This window comes from Lygodium microphyllum, chromosome 3, assembly GCF_053477565.2.
Source record: "Lygodium microphyllum isolate KBCC chromosome 3, Lygodium_microphyllum_v1.1.10, whole genome shotgun sequence".
Taxonomy (NCBI): domain Eukaryota; kingdom Viridiplantae; phylum Streptophyta; class Polypodiopsida; order Schizaeales; family Lygodiaceae; genus Lygodium; species Lygodium microphyllum.
In genome coordinates, this window is record NC_141137.1 from 138549453 (window position 1) to 138558553 (window position 9101).

Consider the following 9101-nt stretch of genomic DNA (forward strand, 5'->3'; position numbering starts at 1 on the left):
AATCAAGGGAATAGATCTTAAAAGATTTGCTAGGATATGATATCATGAGTAGTATCATCCCATGACATCAAGCCACCATTTAGGTATTGAAATCTGATGGTGCTAATAAGAATCACAATTGAAGATATTGAAACTTGAAACCCCATGGTGCTAATCATAGTTGAGGGTATGATGAGAAAAATACTCCCAAGAAGTTGTATCCTTCATATTCTTCGAAGCATCCTGCACCCATAAAATCATCTTAGTCCTAAAGTTGATATGATACACAATATCACTAATACTTCTATCTATTACTTGTTTAATTTTTTTATATTTTAAGAGACAAAATTGAATAATAAATATTTTTAATCTATTACTAGGTAAATATTTTTATCTCCCAGAAATCAAAGTACTTCCTTTCTTCTAATTATAATATATTATCATTGTCTTATCAATTAGTCCTTGCTAAAAAGTTGATATTACAACACTGCATAATGAAGATATTCTATTTTCAAGTGTCAAGATCAAAGTGAAATTTTTCACTTTCTATTCTATTAGCTTAAGGATTATCCTTAGTATATCTATCCCTACCAATTTGCATCAACACCATGGGACTCTTTTACCCATTTTCTTATGAATCAAATTGAAGAGATTGAAGAAAAAGCTTGGATTTAGTTGAAACAAAATCTTACAGAATGGATATCTTAGGGGTTGAAGTAAAGATGCAGCTTGGATGTCCCAACCTAGTTGGGTTTGCTGAAAACTAACAAAATGATCTCGTCTCAGGTCCATGGAGGACCATATCTCTATAGCTCAATCGGCAAGTAAGTGGTATTGATCCTCTGTGTAGAGACTCTTTTGATTGTTGATGATCACCTTCTCAAGATTTTGTGAAAGGAGACGAAGGGAGACGAAGGGAGACCAATGCACGCTGTTGGTAAGAACCGGACGTGATTTTGGTGAGAAATTTTACGACAGAGTAAAATCTACTTTAAGAACTAAGAAACAAAGTGAAGAGGAGAGAACGATGATTCAAATGAATGCAAGCGAAAAAAGAAGCGTGATTTTGGTGGGAAACGTGATAGTAAAATATTCAAAATGAAAGAATAATGGTCGAAAAGTGACTTCTGACATGAGTTAACGTCCTTAGGCATTTAATGGCTAACCTCTTAAATGAATAATAAATTCTCTCATTAATCACGTCTGAATGGCCAAATTTGGAGGGTTCATTATTTTAAAACCTCAACTAATTAGTAACTTAATCATTTTCTTACAAGTACCATTTTTGAAACGTTTTTGGCCCTAATGTGGAGCTCAACTGATTCTCTCATGGGACCACAAATTAACTGGCCATTAATTCCAGGGGACTAGACCACTGCTAGTCAAGCATACCAGAATTACCTCCATTTTTCTCACCAATATTCACAATCTCTCGTTCCTTTAGTGAGATTGATAGCTCATTTAGCTTGGTACGTAGCATATATGCATAGGCATTCCCATAACAATCAAAAGGCCATTCAAAGCTTTGTATGAATGTCAATGTAAACATTGATTCCCAACAGTTGGATGTCCTATATTTTCATGCCCTATGTCTACCTATCAAATACCTTGTTTTGCTAGAAAAGATGTGATGCCTTCAGTTCTTTCAAAATCCTCCCAAGACATTTGTGGATGAGTCCTTCTCCATGGATTGTTTTCAAAATCACCAAGCCTTCAAAAGGGATCACCTTCATTGATGCCTTTGCAATGTATTTTGGATGATTCTTAATGATATATATATATCTCTTTTTGGAGATGTCATTCAGATGGTTGTTTTGTGTTTAGTGTTTGTGTTGTGGGTTAATTTTATGTTATGAGATCATGGTGGTTTCCTATTCGATTTGCTTTCGAGAGATACATTTTTGGAGATTGCAGTGATGGTGATGCTAGTTGGATAGTTCGAGATGATGAAGAAGAAACCTCTTATATCCTTTACAAGTTTGTTATGACTTTCAATTGTTTATCAGATGTGTTAATGAATAATGAATTTTTCCTTTAGTAGTATTCTTTTCTAGAGATACAGGTGATAAGTTGGGGTCGTGTTTTGGCAAGATTATTAAAGATATTGAAGAAGATCAAAATTAAACTCTTTAGTGAACTTATATTATTCTTTTCCTTAGGTTGCTAGGACGCTTCCTTTCTAAGTGTGGGGATATATTGAGAGTGGAAAAAGACTGAATTTTTTACTGCTTTTTGTTATTTTTGAGGTCTGAATGATTGATTTTTGATGGATTTAGAGTGATGTATGGTTGTTAATGGAAGTGTTTGAGAGTGTTTTGGATAATATTGATTATGTTTTGAAAGTTCATGATGATTTTTAGTGGAAATATGAAGCTCCGTGATGTTCTAATAGGTTCTTTTGAGGTTCTGATTGGTTTTGATACCTTCTGTATAGCCTCTGTTTTGTTCTGATTTTCTTCTGTATGAAGCATGGATTGATGATTGATGAAGGTTGAAATCTTTTGAAAGCTTATTGAATAGTTTTTTATAGTTTGGAATGGTTTTAGTATGAGTTATGGGGATTTGATGTTCTCTTATGACCTTCTGTAACCCTCTGTAAACCTTTTGTAGAGCCTCTGTATCTGCTCTGTCTCTGTTCTGTATCTGCTCTGTTTCTGTTCTGTGCTGTTCTGTAGATCTTCTATAAGTGTTCTGTAGAATGTATGTGTGACTTTGGGAAAGTTTTCTAACTTTTGGAAAGGATGAATCTAAGTTTAAAAGAGCTAAAACAAATGGAAGAAGCAGCTGTTGAAGACTGAGGAGAAGACTGAAGTGACAGTGACAGTAGTGAGCTATTAAGAGACACTGTAGTGGCTCTGGTGCCTCTTCGCATCAGACATACCTCGTGGGAGGTGCATCCACCACCTAAGAAGGATTATTGAGAGTCATTATTGAGTATTGTAGTGAGGAGATGATGTACTATTGAGAGAGAGAGAGAGAGAGAGAGTCAGAAATAGCCAATTCTATCAAAACAGTGTAACTGCATATGAGAGATTGAGAGAGAAAACTATGAAGACATTGATAATGAATACTATGTGATTTATTTCCATTCAAAAATGGTGTATTCTTTTATGTTCCTTGTTCTATTGATGGATCCTGTGAAGATGTTGAAGATTATGGTTGATTCTATCAAATCTGTGGGAGATATCTACTATGATATTGCGTGGAGATTTACTGTTTTCTTTGTTTTTGTCATCAAAAGAATGAAATAAAAGCTTGTTGATGTTACAAGATAGATTTTCTTGTAGTAGAATCCCCTTTTCCTTGGTGTCTCTCTTGAGGCTCCACTAATTATATGACCAGTCATGTTGAATGGTTTGGAGAGATGCAGGACTTACAAAATCCAGGTTATGTGCACATGGGTGATGATTCATGCCACCCAATTTCACACATTGGAAAGGTTTCCTTGTTCTTATATGATGGCCAGACAAAGAGTCTGACAGATGTATTACATGTGTCCTCAATTACAAAGAATCTAGTGTTTGTTGGCCAAACGTTAGAGCAGGGGTTGCAGGTCTGATTCAATGCAAAAGGTTGTTTTGCAGAAGACTTTAATTATAAGTGCAGGTTGGTTGCAAAAGGAAGTAGAGTTGGCCGAATATTCACTTTAGATGCTGGAATTCCTGCAATGGATGGTGCTATGTATACTAAAGGAAAAGGAGTAGTTGCAGATATTGAAATATGGCATAAACGTATTGGACATGCAAATGTGCAAAGATTGAAATTAATGCAGTCCAGAGGATCGGTTATAGGGTTGCCTTCTTTTAGACTTACAGAATTGCATAAAGTCTGTGAAGCATGCTAGTTTGGTAAGCAGGCAAGACAAACCTTCTCGCATGACAGAGAAGTGAGTAGAAAAATACTTGATGTAGTGCATACAGATGTTTGGGGGCCTACACAGAATGTATCTCTTGGTGGTAGCAAATACTTTGTCACATTTATTGATGATTGTTCAAGGAAGTTATGGGTATACTTCATGAAGGAAAAGAGTGATGTGTTTGAGCACTTTAAATCTTTTAAGGCAATTGTTGAAACAAAAGCAGGCTTAAAATTGAAGTGCTTGAGATCAGATGGAGGGGGAGAGTATCTCTCTAATGAGTTTACTGGCTTCTTGAGGACTCATGGGATAAAGAGGCAATTTACTTGCAAGTATAGCCCACATCAAAATGGGGTTGTAGAAAGACAAAATAGGCATATTGCAGAATTCGCATTGGCATTAATGGCTGAAAAGAATATGCCTAAATATTTTTGGTATGAGGCTGTCCATACTGTTGTCTACATTATGAACAGAACTCCCACAGCTGCAGTCCATGGGATGACTCCTGAAGAGTGCTTTACTGGCAAGAAGCCCAATGTATCACACTTGAAGGTATTTGGATGTGTTGCATATATTCATGTGCCAGATGAGCTACGAAAGAAGCTTGATCCAAAGGCTGAAAATTGTATTTTTATTGGGTACTCTTTAGAGCAGAAAGGGTATCGATGTTATAACCCTATCACAGGTGAGTTCAAAGTGAGCAAGGATGTTATCTTCGATGAGATGGGCAGCTGGTATGCACCTGCTGGTGATGTATTAGATGATGATAATGATCATGACAGTTATGTGTAGAAAGAAAAGCAAGAATCATAGAGACTTCGTGGACCAAAAACATCATCTGATCCACCTGAAGAATCATAGAGACTTCGTGGACCAAAAACACTTATAGATCCACCTGAAGATGTGAGGCTACTCCTTAGTCTCCCAAATGAGACCTTGGTTTGGGAGACTAAGGAGTAGCCTCACATCTTCAGGTGGATCTATAAGTGTTGCACGGAAGGAAAAAGGAAAGAAGAAAGTGCTAGATGATAATGATGCATCTACCAGCCATTTGGGATTTGACGGAGATTCCAGTGGTTCAGAGAGTTTGGATGATAAGCTTGGTATTCCTTCAGTCAGGACACCAGGTGTACAGAGAGCTCATAGTAATGTAAAGGCTCCATTGAGTGATCCAATGGTATGCAAATCTAGCAGGGTCAGATACCCTGTTAAAAGATTTGGTTTTGAAGGTTATACACCTCACCATTATGCTTATATGATGAAACTAGTTGAGGATGTTGAGCCCACTTGTTTTGAGGATGCTATTGGTCATGCTCATTGGGATGCAGCACTGGATGAGGAGATGGCTGCATTTGGTACCCTTATCTAAGGGTAAGAAATTTATTGGCTGTAAGTGGGCTTACAAAGTCAAGCATAATGCAGATGGTTCAGTTAGCAGGTATAAGGCTAGGTTGGTTGCAAAAGGCAATGCTCAAACATATGGCATAGATTATGAAGAGACATTTAGTCCAATTGCTAGGATGGCAACTGTTAGGTGTGTGATTGCCTTGGTAGTAGCCCAAGGTTGGAGTTTGCAGTAAATGGATGTTAAGAATGGCTTCTTGCATGGTGAATTGCAAGAAGAAGTATATATGGAGCAGCCATCAGGTTATGAGGATTTAGAGCATCCCACATATGTGTGCAGGTTAAAGAAGGCGCTCCATGGGTTGAAGCAAGCACCTAGAGCATGGTCTGACAAGATTGGAGAGTATCTTGTCAATATTGGATTTTGTATTTCTGATGCTGATCACTCACTTTATGTGAGAAAAGGAGATGCAGGTTTAGTCATCATAGTCATCTATGTGGATGACTTGATTATTATAGGTGACGGTGACAATGGGATTGCTGAAGTTAAGGACTTCTTGAAGAATAAGTTTGAGATGAAAGATTTGGGTGAGCTGAGATACCTTCTTGGTATTGAGGTGATCAGATATGATGATGGTATATGGCTATCCCAAAGGCAGTATGGCTCCGATATGTTATCCAAGTATGGTATGATAGCATGTAAGCCTCTTTCAGTACCATTGGAGCAAAATGTGAAGTTGAGTACTGACATTGGAGATGAGATAGAAGACCCTACTATGTTCAGGAGGATAGTAGAGAGTTTGATTTGCATGACTATCACAAGGCTAGACTTGAGCTATGCTATTGGCCTTGTTAGTCAATTTATGCAAATGCCTAGAAAGCCTCATTTGGATGCAATAAGACGTATATTAAGGTATGTGAAGTCCACTTTACATTATAGACTTTTTTATGAGGCAGGTAAGGATGTACCGGTCTTTGGATACACAGATGCAGATTGGGATGGTAGTATATCAGATAGAAGATCTACAAGTGGATTCATGTTTCCCTTGGTAGTACAGCAGTTACATGGAGCAACAAAAAGCAACCTATAGTTGCTTCATCGAGTACAGAGGCTGAGTATAGAGGTGCTGCTGCATGTGAGGTGGTATGGCTGCAAAAGTTATTAGGTGATTTGGATATGTAGGGAGATGGTCCAATTGTCATTCATTGTGAAAACATGAGCAGCATACAACTAGCTAGGAATCCAGTGTTCCATGCTAGGACAAAACACATTGAGATGCACTACCACTTGGTGAGAGAGAAGGTACTTGCAGGAGAGATTGACTTGGTATATGTCAGCACACAGGATCAGATAGCTGACATTTTCACAAAGGCATTGGATGTAGAGAAGCTTCAAAAGTTTTGAAGCTTACTTGGAGTTGCAGAGATAGAATTGAGCTTGATCGGGAGTGTTGAGATGGCAAGCTCAACATGTGCGGACATTGATGATGGATCGCCTGGCTAGATGAGTCCGCACATCTACACTTAGCATGTTGGTGGTCATTATGATACTCACATGGCCACTGACTTATCACTTATTATATCTAGTTTGTTACACCTACCTACAGCTGGCAAAGATATAACGCCAATCGATTAGTGTAGTCGGTTATGCATTGGTTGACTTAGAATTCCACTTTCCTTTATGTTGTATCTTATCTGCACTTTGTGTACATTGTATAGTGTGTGGAAGAAGAAGAAAAATCAGCAAAAAAAACGTTTTGGACTCCATCTCTCTTCTTGTGTTCTTGAGTGCGCAGCAGCTCAAGCAAATCCCCCCATCATATGATTCTTGAAAGACAGGACTTTGTCAAGTGATGAATCAAAAGAGGGGTCCACTACTACAGAGGATGTCCACCAAGCGACTCTAAATGAGCTGATAGAATCTCAAGATAGAATAAGAGATGTGAATGTGATTGAGTTGGACCTCATTACATTGGATGATCCATGACCAATTAAATTAGGATCTATGCTCAAACTAGAAGAAATGAAGGGCTATGTATCCTTGATCCAAGAGTTCCATGACATTTTTACCTCAAGCTATGATGAATTAAGGGGTAGTCCTCCCAATTTAGCTTTGCATATCATTTCCTTGAAGGAAGATAACCGCCTTGTGTGACAAAAAGTGAGGCGTATGCCTTTCAAGCTAAGGGACAGATTATTTGAGGAGTTGGAGAAATTGCATAAGACTGGCTTGATATTTCCTATATGACACACGGAGTCGTGTTCATCGATAGTTATTAGAAAAAAGAATAATAATCAAATTTGGCTTTGCATAGATTTTAGGAAGCTCAATAAACAGATGATCAAGGATTACTATCCATTGCCATTTATTGACCAAATTTTGGATCAATTGTGGCAGGTAGAGATATCTATTCATTCATGGACTACTTTGCTGGATATAGCTAAATGGCTATTGCACAGGAAGACATGTTGAAAATTGCATTTATCACCGTATTTGGAACCTTTGCATATCATGTTATGGCATTTGGGTTATACAATGCATCAAGTTCTTGGCAACATACAGCTAATAAGACTTTTGGTGGTGATATTTTCCTAGAGGAGTTAAAAATATTTATTAATGAACTGGGGGCATCCACCACAAGAAAGAGACATCTGATCATTCTAAAAAAATGTTTTGAGCATTGCAAGTAATTCTACATTGATCTTAATCCAAGAAAGTGTGTCTTTGGGGTGCCCTATGGATTCCTATTGGGCCATGTAGTTAGTTCAATTGGTATTGTGACCAACCCTGAAAAGATAAAGGTTACTGTCATTATGAGTCTGCCACATACTCCTAAAGAAGTACATAGCTTTCTGTAATATTGAAGATTTATCAATGCATTGGTAGAGAAAATGTTTCCACTGACAAAACTACTATACTTTTAACTATCGATTTGTTTGGAGTGACCCATGTCGAGTATCCTTTGAGGATGTAAAGTAGGAACTAGTGAAAGCGTTAGTCTTGAAAGCACCCAAAAGAGATGAGGTCTTTTATATATTTTCAGCATCCATAATGCATAGCATCAGCTACTATTTAGCCCATATTTGGGAGAATAAGTGGTATCATCCAATTGCATTCGCTAGCCCTAAATTGGGGATATCTGAGATTAATTATACCTACATGGAGAAATTGTGCCTTGGAATGGTATTCACGACAAAGAAGTTCATCCATTACATTCTCTATGAAAATGTGATATTTTATATGAAGGCAAAGGGGTTGAGGCTATTGATGAATAAGTTCCAACTGCCTGGCAAAGTGATTGATCACTTTGCAAGATTTTGATTATGAAATCAAGAGTAAGCCACCAAAGTTGCAGGGCATCGTCAAATGTCTTGTAGATTTCGGGGAGCCGAAGGAAGCTAAAGATAGTGACCTTGAGGGTCTATTCAAAACTAATACCGCTTCCATTCCATCCTAGTATGCTACCATAATGCATTATCTATCTACAAGAAAGACTGGAGCCGATTTTTTAAAGGCTGAGGCTAACTCCTATTATGGCTATACTACCATTCGAGAAGTGGGATATTCATTTTGTTGGTCCTACTACCATGTCATCCTCTACATAGAAGAGGTATATCATAGTGGCGATTGATTATTTTACAAAGTGGTTAGAAGCACGAGCAATGAGGATGGATGATGCAAAGGAGACTGCTAGCTTCTTGCTTGATTAGATTATCTATCGATTTGTTCCACCAAAGGAGTTAGTGTTAGACCACAGAATCCATTTCCTAGATAAGGTGATTAAGAGTCTTGACTGAAGCATGGCAAATTAAGCACAATAAAATGATACCTTATAATCTACAGGTGAATGGGCAAGTTGAAAGTACCAATAAACATCTTGTGGGTATTCTATCAAATATAGTACCAAAGAAGAAACGAGAC